Raw genomic sequence first — 25,960 nt, forward strand, 5'->3', positions numbered from 1 at the left:
ATCCACCAAGATGTGGTCATCCACCTAAACTAACATGCTGGGAAAGGCCAAATCAAATAAGTAGCAAAGAAGCCCTTGGTAACTCTGGAGAAGCTGCAACTATCAATGGTTCAGGTGGGAGAATATGTGAACAGGAGAAATATTAGTCATGCATTCTACAAAATTACCTTTCTTGTAGAGTGTAAAGAACAAAGACATTGTTGAACAATAGTCATAAAAGGTTTGCAGTTTTTCAAAAGCCATAGTTGGGACACACTAAACATATGGAAGAAGATGCTCCTGGTCAGAGAGGGCCAAATTTGACTCATCTGGGCTTCACACAAAACGCTTTGTGTAACAAAAAACTAACAATACACATAACCCTGAACACACCATCATAACCGAGAAATTTGGTAGTGGCAGCATCATGCTGTGGGGTTGGTTTTCTTCATCAGGGAGAGGGAAGCTGCTCGATAGAAGGATGGATAGAGCTAAAAAGGCTGCAGAAGACTTTACTTTCCAGGAGGACAAAGACCCTAAACATAGAGTTAGAGCTACAGTGGAATGGTTTAGATTAACTTCAGTCTACAACCTGGTAGAGACATACCCCAAAAGGTGTGAAATACATTGATTGCAGTAATTAAATGGTTTTACAAAGTGTTATCTCAGGGGGGTTAAATATAAAAGCATGCCACAGTTTTGAATTTGTATTTAAATAAATAAAATCACGTATGGTTTTCCTTCACACTTAACATATAATAACACTTAAATGCATTTAAGTTCATAGTTGTAAAGAGACAAAATGTGAAAAAGTAGTATAAAGACTTTTGCAAGCTGCTGCAAGGCCACAAAAAGAGGTACTTTGGTCCAATAAACTTTAAAACTCATAGACTGAAGTCACTTCTGGCCTTTAAAAAACCCATATACTGACAAAGTCATGATTTCAAAATGGTAGCTCATAAACCATCATGGTGGCTCTCTCTACTTCTTACACAAAGGCTATTGTCTCTCCCTCACCCTGCCACCAGCTCTCGCTCATCACCCACATATAGCCGAGCTGTCACTTTCCACAAGATGCTGACAGTGGTGTGTGCAGCAGGGAGTGTGTGTACCCGAACAGCACGTGACATTTTCTCACATAAGCTGTACAGGTCCTTCTCAAACAATTAGCATATTGTGATAAAGTTCATTATTTTCCATAATGTCATGATGAAAATTTAACATTCATATATTTTAGATTCATTGCACACTAACTGAAATATTTCAGGTCTTTTATTGTCTTAATACGGATGATTGTGGCATACAGCTCATGAAAACCCAAAATTCCTATCTCACAAAATTAGCATATCATTAAAAGGGTCTCTAAACGAGCTATGAACCTAATCATCTGAATCAACGAGTTAACTCTAAACACCTGCAAAAGATTCCTGAGGCCTTTAAAACTCCCAGCCTGGTTCATCACTCAAAACCCCAATCATGGGTAAGACTGCCGACCTGACTGCTGTCCAGAAAGCCACTATTGACACCCTCAAGCAAGAGGGTAAGACACAGAAAGACATTTCTGAACGAATAGGCTGTTCCCAGAGTGCTGTATCAAGGCACCTCAGTGGGAAGTCTGTGGGAAGGAAAATGTGTGGCAGAAAACGCTGCACAACGAGAAGAGGTGACCGGACCCTGAGGAAGATTGTGGAGAAGGGCCGATTCCAGACCTTGGGGGACCTGCAGAAGCAGTGGACTGAGTCTGGAGTAGAAACATCCAGAGCAACCATGCACAGGCGTGTGCAGGAAATGGGCTACAGGTGCCGCATTCCCCAGACCTGGGCTACAGAGAAGCAGCACTGGACTGTTGCTCAGTGGTCCAAAGTACTTTTTTTAGATGAAAGCAAATTCTGCATGTCATTCGGAAATCAAGGTGCCAGAGTCTGGAGGAAGACTGGGGAGAAGGAAATGCCAAAATGCCAGAAGTCCAGTGTCAAGTACCCACAGTCAGTGATGATCTGGGGTGCCGTGTCAGCTGCTGGTGTTGGTCCACTGTGTTTTATCAAGGGCAGGGTCAATGCAGCTAGCTATCAGGAGATTTTGGAGCACTTCATGCTTCCATCTGCTGAAAAGCTTTATGGAGATGAAGATTTCATTTTTCAGCACGACCTGGTACCTGCTCACAGTGCCAAAACCACTGGTAAATGGTTTACTGACCATGGTATCACTGTGCTCAATTGGCCTGCCAACTCTCCTGACCTGAACCCCATAGAGAATCTGTGGGATATTGTGAAGAGAACGTTGAGAGACTCAAGACCCAACACTCTGGATGAGCTAAAGGCCACTATCGAAGCATCCTGGGCCTCCATAAGACCTCAGCAGTGCCACAGGCTGATTGCCTCCATGCCACGCCGCATTGAAGCAGTCATTTCTGCAAAAGGATTCCCGACCAAGTATTGAGTGCATAACTGTACATGATTATTTGAAGGTTGACGTTTTTTGTATTAAAAACACTTTTCTTTTATTGGTCGGATGAAATATGCTAATTTTGTGAGATAGGAATTTTGGGTTTTCATGAGCTGTATGCCAAAATCATCCGTATTAAGACAATAAAAGACCTGAAATATTTCAGTTAGTGTGCAATGAATCTAAAATATATGAATATTCAATTTTCATCATTACATTATAGAAAATAATGAACTTTATCACAATATGCTAATATTTTGAGAAGGACCTGTATGTTCAGGGAACGTAGGCCCTGTGTTAACATGAACTACAGTACAGACCAAAAGTTTGGACACACCTTCTCATTCAAAGAGTTTTCTTTATTTTCATGACTATGAATATTGTAGCTTCACAATGAAGGCATCAAAACTATGAATTAACACATGTGGAATTATATACTGAACAAAAAAGTGTGAAACAACTGAAAATATGTCTTATATTCTAGGTTCTTCAAAGTAGCCACCTATTGCTTTGATTACTGCTCTGCACACTCTTGGCATTCTGTTGATGAGCTTCAAGAGGTAGTCACCTGAAATGATTTTCACTTCACAGGTGTGCCCTGTCAGGTTTAATAAGTGGGATTTCAAGCCTTATAAATGGGGTCGGGACCATCAGTTGTGTTGTGCAGGAGGTGGATACAGTACAAAGCTGATAGTCCTACTGAATAGACTGTTAGTATTTGTATTATGGCAAGAAAAAAGCAGCTAAGTAAAGAAAAACGAGTGGCCATCATTACTTTAAGAGATGAAGGTCAGTCAGTCCGAACAATTGGGAAAACTTTCAGTGTCCCCAAGTGCAGTCGCAAAAACCATCAAACTGGCTCACATAAGGACCGCCCCAGGAAAGGAAGACCAAGAGTCACCTCTGCTGCGGACGATAAGTTCATCCGAGTCACCAGCCTCAGAAATCGCAGGTTAACAGCAGCTCATATTAGAGAACAGGTCAATGCCACACAGAGTTCTAGCAGGAGACACATCTCTAGAACAACTGTTAAGAGGAGACTGTGTGAATCAGGCCTTCATGGTAAAATAGCTGCTAGGAAACCACTGCTGAGGACAGGCAACAAGCAGAAGAGACTTGTTTGGGCTAAAGAACACAAGGAATGGACATTAGACCAGTGGAAAGCTGTGCTTTGGTCTGATGAGTCCAAGTTTGAGATCTTTGGTTCCAACCACCGTGTCTTTGTGCGGCGCAGAAGAGGTGAACGGATGGACTCTACATGCCTGGTTCCCACCGTGAAGCATGGAGGAGGTGTGATGGTGTGATGGTGCTTTGCTGGTGACACTGTTGGGGATTTATTCAAAATCGAAGGCATACTGAACCAGCATGGCTACCACAGCATCTTGCAGCAGCATGCTATTCCATCCAGTTTGCGTTTAGTTGGACCATCATTTATTTTTCAACAGGACAATGACCCCAAACACACCTCCAGGCTGTGTAAGGGCTATTTGACCAAGAAGGAGAGTGATGGGGTGCTGCGCCAGATGACCTGGGCTCCACAGTCACCGGACCTGAACCCAATCGAGATGGTTTGGGGTGAGCTGGACCGCAGAGTGAAGGCGAAAGGGCCAACAAGTGCTAAGCATCTCTGGGAACTCCTTCAAGACTGTTGGAAAACCATTTCAGGTGACTACCTCTTGAAGCTATCAACGGAATGCCAAGAGCAGTAATCAAAGCAAAAGGTGGCTACTTTGAAGAACCAAGAATATAAGACATATTTTCAGTTGTTTCACACTTTTTTGTTCAGTATATAATTCCACATGTGTTAATTCATATTTCTGATGCCTTCAGTGTGAAGCTACAATATTCATAGTCATGAAAATAAAGACAACTCTTTGACTGAGAAGGTGTGTCCAAACTTTTGGTCTGTACTGTATGTTTGTATACTTGACAGTATAGGCTTATTTAAACGGCGCTTCCTCCTTTTCTTTTCACTGCCAACATGTATTTGTATGTGACTTGAGCTTGAGATCGTGCCAGCACACCCTGCAGGTAGAGTGCAGGCCTCTAATGGGGTTTGTCTACTAACAGCTGCAACACGTGACCAAACAAAAAACATGAGCATAAGTAAAAGAAAAAAAAAATCAATCCATCACAGACACTCTCCCTCTATCTTCTCCCTCCCGACGTATCCAAATCCCAAAAATAGCTCTCTTGAGCGTCACTGCGCCCCTCTTACACACACACAATCGCGGACACACACACACACACACTGGTCCGAACTCGACTGCAACTGAATAATTCAGCAGAGTAAGAGCACAGAGCTAAGAGAAACGAGAATGAGAAGAATCATGAAGGGAAGGAGATATGGGTGGGAAAAAGGAAACGTTTACAAGAATGTGTTTAGTTTAGATGCAAATGAGTGACTTGAAGAGCAAAGATAGTCTTTACTGTGATTACTACCAGTTAAAAGTTACAAGTTTACAGCATCCAGTATTTTCTGTTAGTGCAGCATTTCAAATGCATGTCCAAAATGATGCCATGGTGCAGAAATGGTTTAAATCAGTTGAATCAAATGAACTAAATGTTGTGTAAAACATCTGCACACATGAGAGCTGACCGCAGTGGACAGCAACTGACAGCCAGATTGATACCAGGAGGTATACTTGATCAAAACTTTGCACATACAAGGATTTAACATTTGCCTTGCTGAAATGTTTTACTTATTATATCTAACACTAACATCTGCAATAATTCTAAAAAGGAAAAAACCTCACACTGCAATCATCACATTTTAGATTCATATGCAGCAAATGCTCAGACCATGATTGGATTTGTGAGGGTTTTCAGCTTGAGCAGCCATGACCGGTCACATGGCTGGTCATGTTTGTACATTTGCTGTGGACACATTTGTTCACATGAGCAGCCAGATGGTTCGGATCATGTGCATGGTGATGCATCACAGCTACACTGGATCAAAGTGCCAAACCATAAACAGGAAGTTTACAGCTACTGTTGTGATTGTAACAACTCCATCTGTATTTCTCCAAGAAGCATGATGCAAATTTACATTCTCCAATGCCAACCTACCTGATAGGTAGCCTTGAGTACAGCTGAAGGATAGAGGGAACACAGCAATATAATAATTGAAAATCACTGAAACTAAATTAATTGTGAGTTTAAAAAACGGGTTTTTCTACACTTATGTCAACAAAATGTTCTCAGCTCTCTCCATGTGCTTTAGGATCTCGGCAACTATTATACAAATAAGTTATGGCCATTAAAGGCACTAATATCTCATCTGACTGGCTAAGTAGAATAGTCTATTAGATGCTCTACTGATGTTCAAAATAAATGGAGCATTGTTTCCTATATGCAACTCTGCAGTGCACTGCAAAACTGTTGTCACATTGCAACCTTAAATTTCAATGTATTTTACTGAGAATTAATGTGAGCATTAATCAGAGATGCAGGCCTATAGTACCTGTGGAGGAGCTGCACTGATCCACAGCTTAAGTGGGAGAATCTGTCGATAAGGCAAGTATTAACTGTGTTTCCACAATTCCGAAGTGGCATAAAGAAAATCATTGTTGAATGAACGCCAGAAGAAGTCCTGTCTGCAGTTTGCAACAACCAACAGACACAGCAAATATGTGGAGGAATCTGGTTGTTTCACATGATCCCAACATGAAGCTAATTGACCAACTGTGCATGTTAAGCATTATGTGTTGTGAGAAAACTAACACTACACATTACCCTGAACACACCGTCCTCTCTGAAATATGGTGAGGATGTTTTCTTCATTAGAGACAGGGAAGCTGATTTGGAGGGAAGACAGATTGAGCCAAATACAAAGCTATACTGAAAAAAAATTATCTGCAGCAGAATTAGGACTAAGGTAGAGATTCAATCCAGAACGACACCGAGCCTAAACATACAACCGGAGCAACCATTGTATGGTTAAGAAAATAGAAACTTTTGGGGTTAGAATTGCCCAGTTCAAGTCCAGGCCAAACTCCCACTGAGAATCCTTAGCAAGATTTGAAAATTAATGTCCACAGACCCTCTCCATCAAATTTGACTGATCTTGAGTTATTTTGCAAAGAGGATTTCAGTCTCTACATGTGCACACCTGGTGGAGACATACCCCAAAATACTTGAATCTGCAATTAGAGTGAAAGCTGGTTCTACAAAGTCTTAACTCAGGGGGTTGAAATTTCTTTGTTAAATACAAATGCATTCCTCACCTTTTAAGTTCTTTCTTGCTTCTATGTGCTTCTTTGTGTTGGCTTGTTTTTTTTAATGTGTAAAGGGAGGTTTAAGGAGTATGAATACTTTCAAAAGGCAAAAGACAAAAACATTAAAAAGAGTGATATTCATAACGTTGTTCAATCCGCCATAATCTAAGATGTAATAAAACCCTGAAGGTGAAGGCTTATACAAATATTATGTAACAAAAAATATGCATTTTGAAATATTAGGGTTTACTGTTTATGTGTGCAAGTGCAAACTTCAGTGCAGAGTCTGCCTAGAGGCATGTGATATGGATCAACTCACACATTTATTACCAGACAGCCAAAGTTACAAGGTAGACAGATTGTGCCCGAAGGACACACACACACACAGAGAACAAGAAGTGGTGCATGTGTGCCAACACAAACACATGCACCTAGCAGTTTTCAGAAAACCAATGTGAACATGCTAAACTTAACTGCACTTGCAACTGTCAGGATGTTCTGCAAAATATTCCCCAAAACTTCAGGCTAATGTTTTAAAATAACATCATAGAAGTCAAATACACTCAGTTCTACATTGTAACAGCAGCATCATATTGGCGGGGGGAAAGAGAATGCTAAATCCCATTTGAGTGAAATAGAAAAACGCCCTGGTGATGAAACATGAGAGATGACAAAACCTCACTTTTCATCAATCAAACAGAATGACAGCAAAAGAGAGAAGAAGACAGGGGAACAAAAGGGTAGAAGATTCCTAATGTTAGCTTTTACAGTTTGAATGTATGCTATGAAATTATTTTGAGCAAATGCCAATTTTTGAAGAAATTAAATAAAGACTTTAAAAAACCCGAAGAACATTGCTCAAGACCACTTGAAATGATAAAATGCAATTAAAGATTAGGATTTAATGCAAGTAAAACATGCCAGAAATTTCTTTTCAGGTAAAACCCCCAAGATCTTTAGCACAACTTTGCTTGATTTATACGCAGGTAGTCGACAGTATTCTCTATTTTTTTATTTTTTTCCTTAGTAGCATGTCCTTCTCAATGTCTGCCTTTCAAACTGGTCCTTTCTGTTTCAGTCCCTCTCTCTGTGCACTAAACTTCAAAAATGCACATCCACATGACTTAAATAAGAGTGGGATCTTGAAGTCACCTCCATGGCTATTGTTTGAAACCCTAAAACCTGTTGACAACTTAAATTTTTAAAACCAGGATTGTTTTTATAAACAAACATAAAATACCCTCCCTCACTGTTAAGCTTTAAAATGGAACTAAACCCGGTGTGAAAGTGTAACCCTGCCCCCGAACAAATTTTTTAAAATGCCACCAAAGTGGGCAGTGCCAAGAGACACTGAGGAACGTGGCCAAGTGTGGGGATGAGTGGAGGGAGTTAAGCGGTGGTATAGTTAGGAGGATGAGGGAAAGGTGCAGCTAGCTAAATTTGACATGTTGAAAAATGGAGAGAGAGCAGTTCGATGCTGGTGTTTCGCTACTGATTGCTGTTTTGGGGTGGAGGATTTTTCAACACCCTCATCACCAGAGGTTGAGGGAGGCTTTATGGAGCCCAGCGGGCCTGAGCCTTATCAGTTCGAGCTGCTAGATTGAGGTGCTGACTCAGCGATGCACGAGGCCGATGTTGCCGAGACAGTGGAGGACAGAATGGGTCCTCCACTGTCTCAGAGTGGTAAAGTGATGTTAGCAGCATCATTGCTAACGTAGGCAAACGTTCAAAGCAGTAACAAACTTTTAGAGAGTTTACATTTACATATAGATCTATGTTATCTCAAGCAAAGCATATGATCAAAGGTATAAAACATAAAGCGCTATGATCAATGCTTGCAATTCCAACTCCTGACTCGCTACGAGGGTTTGTGTCTGAGTGAGACGGTTTTACACCCGGACACGGGGCTGTGGCATATACATGTACTAAGATGTATCATCTGAACCAATAGGAAAATTCAACTGAAGTAACCACTGTTCAACCAAAAGAGAGCAGCATTAAGATGGTTTTAGGACAAATTTTGTAGAATTAAACAAGTTTACAAAAAATGTAAAAAAATGCACAGTAGCATAAAGATAGTGTCTATAAGGCCTAATTTATGCAATTAACCTGCAAAAAACAACTAAAACATAGTATTTGCACTGTTGTGTCTTTGTTCACTTATGACCAAATCATCCAAATCCATTAAGATTTTATGTAAACTATGCCATGTTAGGTTGGAACTTCAAAACTGATTTTTAATGTTCCCGAGATTGGCAATAAAAAGTTTCCAAACAATTAGTAATGCACACCTTACTGTCATCAAAGTCAGCAACGTTTTAAAAAAATTATGGTCTCATATCTTTTCTACAATTCCTACAAAGTCCTCTCCTAAGGATTCTCCAGCTGCATGGAGGATACAGTAAAGCAGCACTTCACTTGGCTTAAGCTGGCTAAATGAAGAATACTAATCTTTTACCTAGATTACAAAAATAGATGAAATTTGTTTAGAAATATTTCTGAATAGAAAAAAAAACATGGACCCTGCCACTTCTGCAGCGAAAAACCCTCACAACATGAAACGGCCACCTCTGTACTTCACAGTTGGCATGGTGTTTTTTAGCTTCCAATTTATTTATTTATTTTTTTCTTCAAACATAACGATCTTTCAAAATGGCCAAACGCTACAATATTAGTTTCATCAGACCAGAGGACATGTCTCCAAAAATTAAGGTCTTCTGTAAGTAAATTTTTATTTTCCTTTTGGAGTAATGGCTTTTTCTTGCTAAGTTGCCGTTTAGCTGATTCTTAAAATAAATTGTCAGCCGTCCCTCCATTTAACTTAAATGTTGTGAATTAAACAATCAGAAGCTTCCAAAGCCATGATTGTATCATCCAGGATTTCCCAAATTATTTAAAGACATTGTAAAAATTATTCTTTAATTATTTTAGCATTTATGAAAAATAGTAGATAACAAAAAAACATTGCTATGTGTCCTATATACAGCACATCTAAATAACTGGTTTCACCAGTATGAAATCAAATAAAATTACCAGATAAACATTGCAGATAATGTCATTATAAATCCAATAAATAATATGTTTTGTTATTTTAGCAGCAGTAGAAATAAGTGCTGCTTTTCTCTTTTAAATGAAATATATCAGATTTTGTTATTCCATTTTATGGGAATGTCCAGTGTAAATGCAATAATATTGTGAAACTAAGGTTTTTTTAACTTATGATTATCATATAATGAGAATCTGGGCTGCACGGTGGCGCAGTTGGTAGCACTATTGCCTTGCAGCAAGAAGGTCCTGGGTTCAATTCCCAGCCAGGGGTCTTTCTGCATGGAGTTTGCATGTTCTCCCCGTGCATGTGTGGGTTCTCACTGGGTACTCCGGCTTCCTCTCACAGTCCAAAAACATGCCTGTTAGGTTAATTGGTAACTCTAAATTGCCCTTAGGTGTATGAATGAGTGTGTGTATGGTTGTATGTGTGTTGCCCTGCGATGGACTGGCGACCTGTCCAGGGTGTACCCTGCCTTTCGCCCATAGACTGCTGGAGATAGGCACCAGCTCCCCTGTGACCCACTATGGAAGAAGTGGTAGAAAATGACTGACTGACTGAGAATCTCATACTAGCTCTCAGTCTGAAGTGGAAAAGATGGAAAACTTTAAAGAATTGAGATTAGAAGACAGAGAATTAACTTTGTCCTCTGTCAATAGGGCTTGTTTTACTCTTGAAAAAGAGAAGCAAAAAATCTTGGACATAATCAGACTGATGAGAAACAGGAAACACCACATGAGCTATCTAGTGGAAATCGAGCAAGCTTTCTAAATATAAAAGGAAAAAGATAAGAAAAGACAGCAAGAAATAACTCACAGATGAATACAAGACAAATTCTACAAACAGAAGTCAAGTATCCTACATTATAAGCTGACAAAAGCAAGTTAGAGAACAGCAAATTAATAATTTAGATCCTGCAGTGAATGTAGATCACCACCTAAAACTACCCTCATCCCTTTCTCTTTTTCTTGACTCATTTGCATATCTCTCTTTCCCCTTTTGTCAATCTGCCTGTCCTAATGACTTTAATTAATTTAAAGTGACTGACACGATGTTTGGGGCAGATGGAAGGGCGATGTCAATATTTTAAAATACTACTTCCTTCTAACAGTGGGTAGAGTTTATTGCATAATTCCTTTACCATTTATAAAGTTAGAATTACAGTGACCTTACTATGCTCTTTAGTAACAAACCTGTCCCCTAGCATGTTCATAATCCTAAAGAAACAGATCAAATTTATAATTGCAACTTCCATCCATTAACAATACGTTTGTTTTTTATGTTGTTGTCCTAGTAGTGTTGTCAATGAAATTTAAAAGCTACTAAGCCGATAAGTAACATACCTTTCATAATTTTTATGCAAGTGACCAAAATGCTGCCCTGAGGAGGGCACATATGATACAAAAAAATAAAACTTTACGCAACACAGACAAGAAACAGGCAGCAAGGGGAGTGGCAACCAAACACAGACTGCATAAAGAAGCATGTTATGAGTTCGGCAAAAAGTGAGTGAAAACTAAGGAGTGTGAATATCTCCTACATTGCTTAAGGCAAACTGCAATTAGAACTTCTGATGGCTTACTATTACCCATGATGTTCTTCACTCTACTTTTACCTACTAATAAGGTGACTCCTTAAATACACTTGGTTGTTTACGCCTACATTTTATTTAGGCATAAATAAGGGGGGAATACAAATGCATCATATTTTATCTATAGCATCTATCTGTCACATAAAACCTCTAATGAACATTAAAGCTTGTGGTTGTAATGTGTTAAAATGTGAAAGAAATTCAAGCCCTTTATTACCATGCACCGTTTCTGTTTAACAGTTCTTTGGGCATCAGCATATTGGTACAATTGTATGTTTGCATTAGTCTTATTTGGTTCTTTGTTTTTTCTTGCTTCAGAGTTGTTTGTTTTGTATACGTGAGACAATGGTTTGCTGCTTGAGCACTGTGACCTTTACTGTCTGAATGAGTCATAGGTCAGCGATAAGTGGCAGAAGAACAACAAGAATGACAACAAATTGTTTTGAAATATGGTGAGACGCAAAGACTGGTCTGATTATAAGTATCAGGGGTAGTCTAAAGAGAAACTTTGAAAGACCTTAAAAAAACCTGAAGAACATTGCTCAAGACCATTTGAAAGGATAATATGAAATTAAACTTCTTGAATAATATAAAGATATGAGGTGGGTTCAAGACATTTTGCACAGTACTGTATTTCAAATGGAGTTCATTGTTGCTATAGATAGAACGTATATTGACTTCCTCTCCATTTACAGCATCAGGAGGAAAAAGCACTTAAGAGCATGCGGATGACGCAGACACCATATGGTGTGCATGCAGTGTAACTGCATGTTTATGTGTATATGATACTAGGTGCAACTAAATCCCAATTTTGAACTTTTTGGAAAAATAACCATGCATTTACAGTTGTTTCCCAGCACCAGTGAGCAACACATACAATATTTCAGCTCACACATCGGACCACTTGGCTTTAACTTCTGTTTCTTGTAGCATGGTATCATTTTTGAGCTTATAATTGTAAAGTAGATTCATGTCAGCTAGTTGTTTCAGTTGATATCTTTTTTTTCGGCGCTTAACAAGTCAGCATCAACAAAACACCCAACAATCTATTTGACGCTGATCATGTTTAGTGACAACTCAGAAACTGTACATGAAAGAACAGTGGTGTGATGCAATGCAAAGCAAGCTAGAATTATTTGCTACATGTATAATTATTGTGCATATTTAGAAAAGTTAGAAACAAAGAAATTATGAAATGCATAGCTTTAAGTTAAGCCATTTCAAAGCAAACTGTTGTAGAATTCCCTACACAGTACACAAATGGCTACTTTCAGATGATTTTTACAATACTTAATAGACAAAATACCATGTTACACCAGAATTGCACAAAAATACAGCTGGATGCTGCCTTGGTGCTTGCCAGTGACAGAAGGATGTCAGAAGATTGATTATAAACAAACAAACATAAAATAATAAATAAATAAATTGACAGAGAATGTCTTTTGCCACATGAAAAAGCAGAGATTTAATTTCTTACATTGTCCAAATCTTAACCTGTTTAGGATCAAATTTACCAGTTACTTTTGTTTTTGCAAAATTTATTCATTTTTTTAAATGTCATGCAATGAGAAAGTGACATTTTGATGAGAAAGCCCTAAAATCTGCAAAACACATGCTGAATCTAGAGAGCAAAATGGTAATGCTGGCTTAAATTTTCTTTGCAATATGGCCAACTTACAGCTCTAAAACAAGAATCATGATCATCTTACTGTACTGTTCAGTTCATTGTCGCTTGGTTTAGTTTGCATGGTTTTAATAAAAAGGGAAACAAATTGCTTGCTTAAAAATGTTGCACTTTTATCCAGCATTACCTGAACGATACTGTCCTCCAAGAACTCCAACGCTTAGCAGCTTCTCCAAATGACTCAAGCACTTGCAGATTTGGCAATTTAGAAATACCTCCAAGGCACAGTTAAATCGTGTCTTATCTGATTTAATAGTTGGCGGACTTGACATACAATGAGTAATGTGGACTCTACTGTAAATAATATACGTTTAAAATGACAATTGTAAAATCTATTTAAATGTTTCTTTTTAGGCACTAGTGGCCTTTATTTTTCAAATTTTTTCAATGTTAAGTAGACAGGAAATAGTGTGGAGAGAGAGGGGGAAGGGTATGCAGTAAAAGTCGATGGGAAGGGACTCGAACCCGCAACACCCAAGGACTATGGCCTCAGTACATGAATCACACACTTAATCCACTACGCCATCAGCATCACGCCCATAAAATCTATTTTTTTTTTTTTTTTCAAATATTGCTGCTTCACACCCCCATATGTTCCTTTTACCTTTTCTAATGGTGGCTCTCATTCAGTTAAGAAGTTCAGTAGACTGACAAAAGTCACTGGTGATAGGGATAGAACTTTATAGCTGTATGTATCTTAACTGTTTATCAAAAAATGACTAAATACTATCAGTAATGCATAGAAAGTTATATTTTTCATGATTAGGTCAACTATTGATGTGCTATGGCCATATTTTGCTATACAGATTATTAAAAAAAAACCTAAATGTGAAAGCCACAGAACCACCTTGTGACAAAACCTTGAAAATTGGATGATGAACATTTATTTTAAGAAAGTCCAGTAACTGATGTTAAAGAGACAAAAATAAGACAAAAACAACAAAAAGCACAGTATATTAATCAAAGGAAGTTTTAGGGTGGAATGGCTCATTGTCCATTGCAATGGGGGGTGTTGCAAACACATGGAAAAAAGATATTCATCTTTTAGGTATGCTGGAACCGGTTTTCTATTATTTCTTGTCATTTCCAACCTATAGGGAGCGGACATCCCCTTCTCTTATTCATACTGTATTGTAAGGAAATATGGCCATATACAGCTATCTAATAAAGTCTGTGCAAAATCATCGGTTCTTTATACAAATCTAAAATACCTATACTTGTCAAACCTGAACTGAATAATTTCTAAACTATACAGCAATCCTGCAAAACTCAGTTTGAGATTTAGGAAAACTTAACTACATCAAAAGAGAGCATGTTTAATGCTTTTTGGCATCAAAACAACTTTAAATTAAAACAAGCACAAAAACACTTGAGACTGATCAAATCTGGATTGAATTACTTTTCAAAACACTGAATTGAATTTCAACAACCTACTTGCTAAAGGGGAAACAGGTAGTTCTACAGATCTCTTCTCTTTGTGTCATTTGTGAAGCTAATATTGTGCATTGTACATTGCACTCAGAATGTATACATCCATGCAATAGCCACTGAAAGGACTACAAGGAAAAAGAAAAAGAGCAATATTTTTCCAAATTAACCCCAGAGAGGAAATGTTATTATAAAGATATTTAAAGTGACAACAAAGACATGCAGTAGTTTGTAGCTGCCACTCCATTACCAGTATGTCCAGCAAACACATGAAATGCAACAGAGGGTATTCTTTAAAATAAAATCTAACTCATCTCTTCTTCTGTCCAATAGGTCTGTCTACACCTAGCTAACATACACTGACTATAAGCATTAAAAACTAAAAGAATTCAAAATAATTTGTTAAATTACAGAGTTTGAAGCTAGAGTATCATACGCCATATGAAGTCCTGGAGACTGCTATTAAGCTGTCCAAGTGTGCTGTTTAATAACCATTTTATGTTGGAGTTTTTTGACCTCCTCACAGTATTTTGGGTACAACATCTTCTTCCACCAACACATCTGCTATTTAATAATGATTCGGAGGCTCTGTTGGTTCTGCATTTCACCAGAAGAGACCAATTAGTGTGTGCAGTTATGTCATGGGTTGAGCATCAGCACAATCATTACTTCAATTCCCCTTCCTGACAATGTATAATTTTTTTTTTTAAGTTCCGACCGATAAAATGGACAAGAAAACCTTCATTTCACCTGCTGCTTTTTGCATGAATTGTGTAGGAAAACTGAAATGCAGGAGGTTGATGGAAATAATTTGCTGCTGCTTGCTACAGAGTCATACAGGCAGTTTTTAAATGATGAAATTAATTCAGAAACGCCTGCATCTTGCCCGATTAAGAGCAAAAAGTCTCAAAATATGGGGGGAAAAACTCCAATCACGATTTAATACTCAAGTTAATATACCATACAGACGTGTCTTGTGCACATCATATCTATAAAGACACCTGCATCACGCTGATAGGAGTGTGTGTTCAGCAAGGACACACTCACCCAAACACACATTTACACCAATATAGTGCCTATTTTCGTCTTTCCCACTCCTTCTACTTCTCACCTCCCCTCACTCCACTTCCTTTTGCAACATCTCTGTACTAGGCGTTGGGCCTACTGCACATGCTGACATCAGCAACCAGCTGCGCCCCCTAGACACCTCCCTCCCCAAACTTCCCACCCCTATCATGCTCACACTTCACACACCTCACACAGACAGGTATATCAAGCAAATCCTGCGTGAAACCAAAAGGAAAAGAGTGGGGATCAACAGCCCCCCACCCTCCTCTTAATTACCTGAAAATTGCATAGCCAGCCTTTTCTCGGCCACCTCACATAGATGGATCCGGTTGTTACACCTTTGTTATGTAATACAATGTAATACAAAGCCTGCAGCAAATATATATATATATATATATATATATATATATATATATATATATATATATATATATATATTCAATCACGGCCGTCTACACATTAGACCTACCTACTGGCAGGGCCTGCAACATGTACGTTTACTCACTACACAACGCCAGCAAAAGGATATGGCCATTCGGTGATCTTTTTGGCGTATTTTCTCACGAAGTTATCTTCGCTGAAAATGAACAGGGACCGATTGACAGTAAAGCAGTTCTGGCGCACAGGGATGGGGTTATAGAGGGCCATTGTGCGGGCTCTCTGCGCCATAGACTGCTTGTACATTCTCTGGCCCCCAGGTCCTCCAGGTGGTCCGTGGCCGTGGCCGTGCCCATGGCCGTGGCCATGTCCATGGGGTCCACCTTGCCTGCTGCCGCCGCGGCCCCCGGGTCCTCCTCCTCCACCGGGCCCCCCACCGTACCTGGCCGGCATCTCATCTCCGAACCGCGCCATTCAGTGGACACCGATCTTGGACGCCCGTCTTCACGAAACAGCGGATAAGGAGACCAATGCTCAGCTGTGTGGCCACACAACATTACATATCATCTGGATCCGAACGTCTTATATGCACAACGGGGGTTGCCTTGCAAGCTTGCCGATCAACACCTGCATCTACCGGCTTCAGCAGACGAGGACGCCCATGTAAGCCTTCGGTGTCTCCTTCTTCTGTGTGCCTCTGCCAAAGGCCAACTGTGGGTGTGAGGAAATTAAATGTGTTGTCGGTTGGCTGACTGGTTGCACTGTAGGGTAGTGCTGTGGGTTGTCTCAGTCTATTTTATGTCCATAAAAAGTAGGATTCGCCTCCAAACATGAGCTCATGGGGAGACTATCGAGTTAAACATGAATGTTTCATGTTCTTCTTTATGGTTCATGCTTGGATCAGAGCGCACCAGATGTCCCCGCACCTTACTGGACGCTTCATTTCTTCACTCTTACATTAGAATTTGGGGTAAAAATCCGTGAGATGTGGGCTCCAATATATAAAGTGATTTTAAAAATAGATATTGCCGTTATCGCAATGGGTTCCTAATATTAAAAAAAGGCATTGGAAAAAGGAGGGAGAGCCAGGATTATTTATTTATTTATTTTTGGAACATCCGCAATGTTTGATACAGCGGGCGGCAATAATGTGGCTCCGATCACCCTACAGCTGCTTTACAAGTGCGCTCTGACAAGCCTTGACACCAGAAAAAATGTGACATTTGTCAATCTCAAGTCTGAATTCAGATCGCATTATCCAAATTTGAGATAAAATGTTGGAAAAATACCGTTTTCCTTAGGAGCGCCGCTGTCATTGTTGCACGAAAAAGTACTGTTGTTCTTTTTCATCAAACGAATTCAGAAGCATCCTCTTATCGTCTTCGTTGCAACCACATTGTCTTCTTCAATCCCTCACCTGCAGCGAACATCCAATCTAGAAGCGGAGGGAAAGGGACGGCGTCGTCAAAGACAAGGCTGTTCTTCGCCGCCTCACACCCTCTCATGATCTAGGTTCGGCCGTTCGAGGAGGTGCCGAGAAAAAAAAGTCCCTCACCATCCCCACCCCGAACAGTCTTGGGTCCGCACCGATGAGCCCAAATGTCCTGGAAGAGCGCCCTCTCTCTCTCTCTCTCACACACACACACACACACTGGAACGGGCCTCCTCTCTTCTCACCCAGCAGCCCTCAAGGGGAGAAGGAGATGGACAAACTGACGAACGAACCTATGGATGGATATTGAGACAGATCGATTGGTGAATGGACAGAAAAGAAACAGAATGGGAAGGGGGTCGAATGTTTTTCTCTGTAAATATCAAGTCGATTAAACAAACCGCCCGCAATATCAGTTTGACTAAACTCCGTTTTCTGCGGGCACGGCGCATGACGCACGCAACTTGCACACGCATGCCACGGCTGGACGCTTCGTTCTTCGTTCATTGCCTGTTTCTACTCAGGTGCGGATAGATGGCTGCGGTATAGACGCGCCCATTTCACTTGAGCCACCCCAGTAATGCGTAAAATATTCAGGTAATGTAAAAAGAAGAGTGGTGTTACACATTTCATAATGTCTATACTAGGGTAAGCGCTTATTATAATCCAGATGTGCGTGCATGGATGTGTGGCTGATGTTGGCATCATGCAGTTCCTGCAAAAGACACAGCTGCAATACGAGCTGGCAATGACAGCGCGCGCACGCGAGCGTGTAATAGAAAGGAGAAGATGAAAAAAGATGCGCGTCACAGTGCGAGAGCGCAGGTCTGCATGTGTTTGTTAGGGAAGGTGGAGGGGAGAGGCTATTCTTAGTAACAGACGTTCGGAAATTAATGGACGAAGAGAGCTCGTTCTCCCCCCTCCCTCCCTGAAAGTGAGTCGAGGATCTTCTTTCCTCACTCTCCTCTCTCCTCTACTCGAGGCTACTTTTTTCACCCCATCACCAAAACATTAGTGCTCGTTCCAAGGTGTGACCAGCAAGCAACATGCTCTGCACTAAAGCCGAAGCACCCTGCATGTATGTTTTCAGATGCAACACAAAGAAGAAGGAAGAGGGGAATAACAATACGAGAAAATCAAATTTTTTGTTAAAGCTCTTCAATTTTTTGGCTTATTTAGGATATCTCCAGGAAAGATGCAAAGAGTGATGTCATTTGTCACAGTGTGCACCTTCTGTAAAGGGCTGTTGCCACGTTACGTGAAGCGTCAGTGGAGAGGAAGGCCGAACCTCACATCATCATAATCATCATCATTTTCTTCTTCTTCTTCATAGGGCAAAATTGTATTAAGAGATCTACTTGATTGACTCCGCATATAGGCGTGTGAATGCACAGCCGTTCACACACACACACACACACACACACACACACTAACGCGCGCCAGTGAACGGGCAGTGATGTTGCATATCCAGATTTAAGGGTGACCCGTAGATTCAGCTCCTCTCACCTATTGGACAGACTGAACTGGGGAAGCTTGCAAGCACAAATCGATAACAGCTCGACCTTAAACGACCATCCGATATGTCGGGAAAAAGATCATTTTGCTTTGTGTCCACTAAGGATAGGCTTTTTGATTGTGTGGGAGCCTGACCCTACCACAAGGACAGAAAGACGTGATAGATAGATAGATAGATAGATAGATAGATAGATAGATAGATAGATAGATAGATAGATAGATAGATAGATAGATAGATAGATAGATAGATAGATAGATAGATAGATAGATAGATAGATAGATAGATAGATAGATAGATAGATAGATAGATAGATAGATAGATAGATAGATAGATAGATAGATAGATAGATAGATAGATAGATAGATAAAAATTTCAGCACCAAGAACAGCGCCACAAACCATGAATGGCTGTAACCAATTTTATGAATAGATAAGTCGATGCACACAATGTCCACCATTTCACATGCATGTTTTTTTTTATTTCAGTTCAGTTATATAAAGGGATCACCCTAAACGTTTTAAAACCGCTGAGTACAAAAAGCCAAATATTTGTCATGTTACGAAGGGCTTAAGTTCCATGTCATTTTGGGTTTGTTTTGTATTGTTGTAGATTCTATTGTTTAGTTAAGTTCCATGTAATTTCTTTCTGTTTTCTGTATTTCTCTTGATTTACAGTAATTATTTTTGAGTTATCTAATAATATAATTTGGCCATGTTTTGTTAGTTTACCTTTCCCAGATTTGTCTTATTTTCCCTGTCTCCTTTCTCTGTTCTTACCCTCTAAATTCCTTCACAGCAGAAACCTGTTTGCTAATTAGACTCACCTGTTTTCCATACTAGTAATTAAACTCCTCTGCTAATATTTCTCCCAGCTTCTTCATTTAGTTGTCTGTTTTTCCTAATATGTTCCTGATAACCTCCATAGGTTCTGCCTCTGGTGTTTTGTCCTCTAAGACGTATGATGTAAATAGGCTGAATCTTTATTGTGCTTTTAAGCCATACAAACCACTCAAAAGCATTTACGCTACAATCATTCATCCAACTGCAGTCAAATATTTATGGACTAATATGGTGTATAAATGCAGGTGTGGCCTGGTAATGTTGAGATCCCAGCCTTGAAGTGAAACATGGATGAACATGGACTCTTTACTGTACTTAAACTTGCACCTAACCCAGCCCAGGAAGAGGAGGAGTAATAGCTAACTCCCCATGACATCACTGTTTGAACAAAAACACTGTGTTCCAACATGGTGGCCTTTACCAAACGGATTTCCAGCAGGAGCACTGGATGGAGGGATACAATGCGCACGTCTCCTTGGTGGCGAGCAGACATAACTCTTCAACTTGGCTCCAAAAGTGACTACAATCATATACAACAAAGTTAATTAATGATTTTGCTGTTCAAGTACCCAGCATTCATTTATAAAAAGGGTATAATAAGACAAGTGTGGCTTGACTTTTCTTCTGAGGCCACCAGAAGCAGCCCTACTAGAAGTGGATTCGCCCAGAAACCTTTTTTCCAGCACAGTCCGCATACAAAGTAGTGTTTGGGCAGAGAAGATTAGTTTATAATAAAATAATATAAATAATGTTCGTTCATGAAATTTGGTTTTTGTGGTGTTGAGAAAACTCAGCTAAGTGCTAGCAGACTAGCTGCTTAGCTAATGAGTTGTTCTGTGTTATGTTTTTAAAGTTAAGACACTTTATTTAAGGGTGGTTTTTAAACACAGATCGGCCATAATGCGCCGTCAACGCTTATGCATTTTGATCCTTTTATTGATGGTATTTTAAAGCAGCATCATCTTAAAGGAGTGGTGTCAAGCTATAGGCTTCCCTTTTTGTTAGCTGAAACCACAAACGGCTAAGGCTAAACACGTGACTCGCTGCCATCTTATGAGTCCATTAAGAATCATTTATCCAGGAAGGTTGTTAGTTTCCAATCTAGGAAAACAATATATCCCTAAATATTATTTTACTAAATGTGAAAGCTAATTAAACACCATTAGGACTCATTTATCTAGAACGGTTTGGTTCTTATTCAAAATAATATTTCCTTAAATATTATTGTACTAAATAAAGGCAGCTAATTAAACACCATTTAGAATTAGTCATCCAGAAGGTTGGTTTTATTCAGCAAACCACTCTTTAAAATATTACTTTATGAAAATAATGTTTTATCTGATCTTGCAGTGTAAATGGTTGTTTGAAGGTATACCAATTATTGTCTATATACAGCTCAACCCGCCGGTGGTTGGTCGGGCTTAATGTTAATGTTAATCTTGAACATAGCTAGCAGCTTGTGAAAAATCATGTGCTAACTCTCTGGTGTAAACTAAGGTCATTAGCAAAATCCATGGCCGTTAACATCAGAGTCATTTAATCATGTTGTTGTTTACTTCACAATGATGGTTTGTGAAGAAGGATGAGGCTCAGCAAAAATGTGCCAAACTATCGCAGTCAATAAGTTGCACCAAATTGTTACTTCGATCCTGTATCTCATCCTTCTCCGGCATGGCAATATGGTAGAGTAATTCACAGGAATAAATTTACAGCAGAGCCAGGTTCAAGATTAGCAGCCAATGAAGTGAAGAGGGAACAGGGAGAACAGATTCACATCCAAAATGCACAAAACGGTTTAAATACAGGAATCACCGTGAAACAAAATGAAGAAAGCAGTACAACTGTGCAGAAATAAGGTACTGTATGAAACATCAGCAATTACATAACATTAAGTTTAGTTTATTTATGTAGAAAACTCACACAAAGTCCTCCTAGGGCAGTTTACAGTAAAATATAAATGTCCAACTCAAGTCTAGCCATGTCTGATTTTTACCTTCAATCCAATAAGGAAAGAATACAAGGAGATGATCAATGGACAAACTCAGACACAACATACCAAAACTGGTTGCAGAGAGTTAAGAGTTTTTTATATCTTTGTACATTTTGTTTTTCATTAGATGTCTGTGTCATTTCCTAGAAACGTCTTGGTTTAATTAAAATAACTTTAGTTTTAAATCTGCAATATGTATGGACAATTTTGAGTGTAACTGTCCCTGCAATGAAACGATAAACTGGAAATTAATGGTTATCAAAATGCAAGGATAAAAACTGACCAGAGAAAGAAAGAGACCTTCAAATACCTCACAAAACCACATGATCAAAACCCAGAATGACCAAAGAAAGGATGTGTGTAATGATACACCGCAAGCTACCAACATGGTTTCAAAATTTTCTTCTTTATGATAGACGTCGTGGGACTTTTTAAAACCCTTTGTTATGGTTTGCGAGATAGAACCCCAGAATGCAGACGAGCAGGCAGCGTGATGGTAAGTGAAAAAAAAAAAACTATTTAATAAAAAAACAAAAACTCACTCTAAAAAGAGGCAGGAACAAAACAACGAACAGGCAGGCAGAACAGGCACAAAAACAGACTTGGCCAGGCTGGCGAGACAGGCGTGGCATGACTACAGGACAGGAGCATTATCTGAATAATGTTTCCGCGATATATGTAGAGTAAACCAGGTGGAGCTAGGAGACAGAATAGTTTGGAGCAGATGAACCGGATAAAGATAATTAACAGACAGAACAGAGCGTGGCTGGAGCAAGAACAGAGACTCTTGAATACAAACAAAAACTAAAGCATGACCAGAACCAAAAACCAAACTTGACAAAACATGAACAAGACTAAAACATGACCAGAAAAATAATAAACAGAAACATGATTCAAAAACTGTGAGGGAAATATAAGAAAAACCCAGAAACCAAAAACCAAACAACCCCAAATCATAACACTCTTAGCACCACTGTGTTAGAATACTTTTATGATTTGTATAACAATGAGGTTTAATATTCAATCCTGTTGATGGAAGTCAAAGGCAAGAGGTATCTCTGTATCCTTTAAAGAAGTATGTCAATACTGTTCATTTTTTTTACTTTTTAAATATGACTTTATAGATGTATATACCTACATTTCACAGCTGTCACACATAAATCCAATATTGTAACTTTTAATAAAATGAAACGAACTGCTTCTAAATGTAGATTTATACTGTGTGGACAATTTAACATGTTTTTTTGAATACTAATTAATTTTAAATGTGTCAATGAAACCACACATATCAGGGTGATCAATAGGGTTGATCTTTAAAAATAAACCCCCTAAAATGACTAAAAATGGAAATATGAGGTGTTTGCCTGACAGTGACAATATTAATGTGTTTTTTTCACTAAAGTGTGCGTGTTTACACTTCAGGGCTGTAACCTTTGATGAGCAGTAGACCTCTGTCGAGACAGAGAATTAGATACAGCAAATTAGATACAGCAAATTGGGCGTGTTCCATTTAGGGTGTTTATAGATGAGAAAAAACGTTGTGCCATAAAGGGCTAAATCTGCAGTGTCAGTTAATGTAGACTGTCACCATAATCCCTCTAGATCAATAGAAAAACGACAAACATTTTTACTAATACCTGGTCAATTCATACTTGCATATAGCAAAAAAGTATGATGGATAAGATGTTTATTGTTACAGTATCTATTGCTCTTTATGGCTCTGGAATAAATGGGCTTCACTTCTCTTCTCTACCCTTCCAGGTAGTGCCCTCATCCCTTTATAATGGCATTATAAATTACTGTATTACTGCAACCACTCCTTTCAATAATACGATGTATCTACTGATGGCATATTTCCAAAATGATGCAGGAATAATCTCAGGTGATGTTTTAACTTCTCTTTGAAATCTTGAAACTGAGAAGTAGCAGACTGCAACCAAATGTTTAAAAGTAATGGGCTATCTCTGCTCAGCCTGATGTGAAAGGTAATTAACCTTTAATAACTTTCTTTCAAAGGGAGCATAAACCTTCAACAAATTTATTTGAGAACATAAATTTCCATGCCACTTAAAATTATGTTTTCAACCCCTCCATTGAATCTGGAAACGAAACATGTCTGCATAATTATCTGTCAGATGTTCATAGTGTAGTCTGAGACTGAGAGGCTGCAGTTCTGAGGCGAGGGCCTAAAAAGGAGTGGCATGACTCAATGATTCATAAGGCTGAATAATTCAATGGCTGTATGCATGTAGAGCACCCCGCCCCTGCTGAACCCGCTCCTCCACAGACCAGTTGCAGACTGCCATGCAAACCTCTGCAAGCTTGGTCCACACCAAACATCAACAACAACAGACAGTCAAATTGGCTACAGCATGGGTTAGGAGTACTTTTCTTGACATTGCTCTAGTAACCACACACAGCTTTTGAGGACTGGAGTTAGGCACCTCTGAGTAGATGGTGAGATATACAAAAAAAAAATACACTGAATAATATATATTTGGTACATGTACCCAAACAGTCATCATGGCTGGATAAAAGTAATACTGAGGGCTGAAACATTTAACAATGACAGGTGCCTCAAATCAAAGTGAGTGTTGGAACAGAAGAGTTTGGGAACTGGTGGTATTGTAGATGCTCACTGACCAAGACCACCAGTGGGGTAATTAATGATCCTCATAAACACAGTGGAGCATCTGGATATTTTAAGATAAGACTCATGAATCAAAGAGCAAAAGACACATCAAGTTATGTGTGTTGTTGTGTTTTAAAATGTACGGTATGACAACTGGTCTTTTGTTTCTTATCTTCCAGGCATCCTGTAAGTAACTGGTTGTATTTATGGCAGGGGTTTTCAAAGTCAGTCCTCGAGGGTAGATGCCCTGCATGTTTTAGATGGTTTTCTGCCCCAGCACATCTGATTTCCATCCATGGCTGATTAACAGGCTTTTGTTGAACTGCAATCACCTGAATCAAGTGTGTTAAAGCAGGGAAACATCTAAAACATGCAGGACACTGACCCTTGAGGACCGACTTTGGACACCCCTGATTTATGGGATGTCTCACTGTCTTCAAACCAAAAGCTGAAACAAATAGATGGTGGTAATATTCTGTCATTTGTGGTAATTATAACAAAAAAACTTTTATATATTACCACGTCTCCTCGAAACTGTCTCTTTTTTCATGCTTTTCTTCTCATTCCACTCATATATCAATGTGTACATTACATTTTCACATTTCATTTTGTGACCACATAAATCAGTCATTATTATATATATTGTAAGTTTAGATATTTTAAATTCTAGTGTTTATTCTTCCGTATTCTACTTACTTTCCTTGAACATTTTTGTTGATGTATTTGCTTTATTTCCAACCATTATTTGTAAATTAATTTTTACCATGCCATGTTATAAATACATAAAGCTGTGATTTTTGTTTGCCGCCTGTCTCCTGATACCTTTGTACAATAAGATTCATTTGATCCTTTGCAAACTTTTTGTAAACTGTTGCTATAGCTGAAGGATACCTATAAGTAAATCTCTGAAAAACTATACAAAGACAGGTGAACTTTATTTCAGGTTCACTATAATTCATGGCAGAGGTGAACTCTCGAAGGCTGAATACTGAAACTGTTGCACATTTAAATAACCAGATTATTTAAGCCTTTTATATAATTTGTAAAGTATAGTTTTTGGGTTTTTAGTTCAATTGTACAGGGTGGAACCCAGTAATGGTGGGGCAAGTTTTCAACTGGTGGTCTCCGTTTTTTTTTTTGATCTCACCTGACATTTTTAAATGGCTGCAATTTCGTAATAAATTGTATATCAGAAATTCGCGAATATTTTATACACAATCATTCAAAAGCAATTAAAACCACCACTCCTATTTTACCACAAACACTTCTGAGCATCACAACGAGAACCACAAGTTAGTTATCGGTGTTCACTGCCCTCCAGCGTTCACTGTGAGGAACTGCAGCGTCAGTGGAGGAAGACGTAATTGTAACGCTGTTGACCGAACATATTTGGAAACCATTTCTCAATGGCTCGAGCAAAAAAGAGACTTGAACTTAAAAGCATATTATTTTTAATATTATTGTTAAGTATGGTTAAGCAGAGCCTGCTTACCTAGAATCATTACACAAGAAGGTAAAAAATGAGAACATACAAAACTTCTCGGGATTACTGAACAAAGCTATTTGTCTGCTAAATAATACGATGGTAAATATATTTCTTCACCTTATTTTATTTCAAACATAAAATGCAGGTAAATTGGAAATCATTTTTCTCTTTATTGCAAACCCCAGGGAACCTAAAGTTTTTGTAGTTTATCTACTGAAGGACAACCTGT

The 25,960-nt window shown here is 39.0% G+C and overlaps 1 long non-coding RNA gene across 1 annotated transcript; it reads left to right on the forward strand.

The window, feature by feature from the left end:
• Window positions 1-16,324: 16,324 nt before the first annotated feature.
• Window positions 16,325-19,645, forward strand: LOC124862210. The gene is made up of 2 exons (XR_007036887.1): window positions 16,325-16,499; window positions 17,260-19,645. It is a non-coding gene; the product is annotated as an uncharacterized LOC124862210 (long non-coding RNA).
• The last annotated feature ends 6,315 nt before the right edge of the window (window positions 19,646-25,960 follow it).

This window comes from Girardinichthys multiradiatus, chromosome X (assembly GCF_021462225.1).
Source record: "Girardinichthys multiradiatus isolate DD_20200921_A chromosome X, DD_fGirMul_XY1, whole genome shotgun sequence".
In the NCBI taxonomy this organism is placed as follows: domain Eukaryota; kingdom Metazoa; phylum Chordata; class Actinopteri; order Cyprinodontiformes; family Goodeidae; genus Girardinichthys; species Girardinichthys multiradiatus.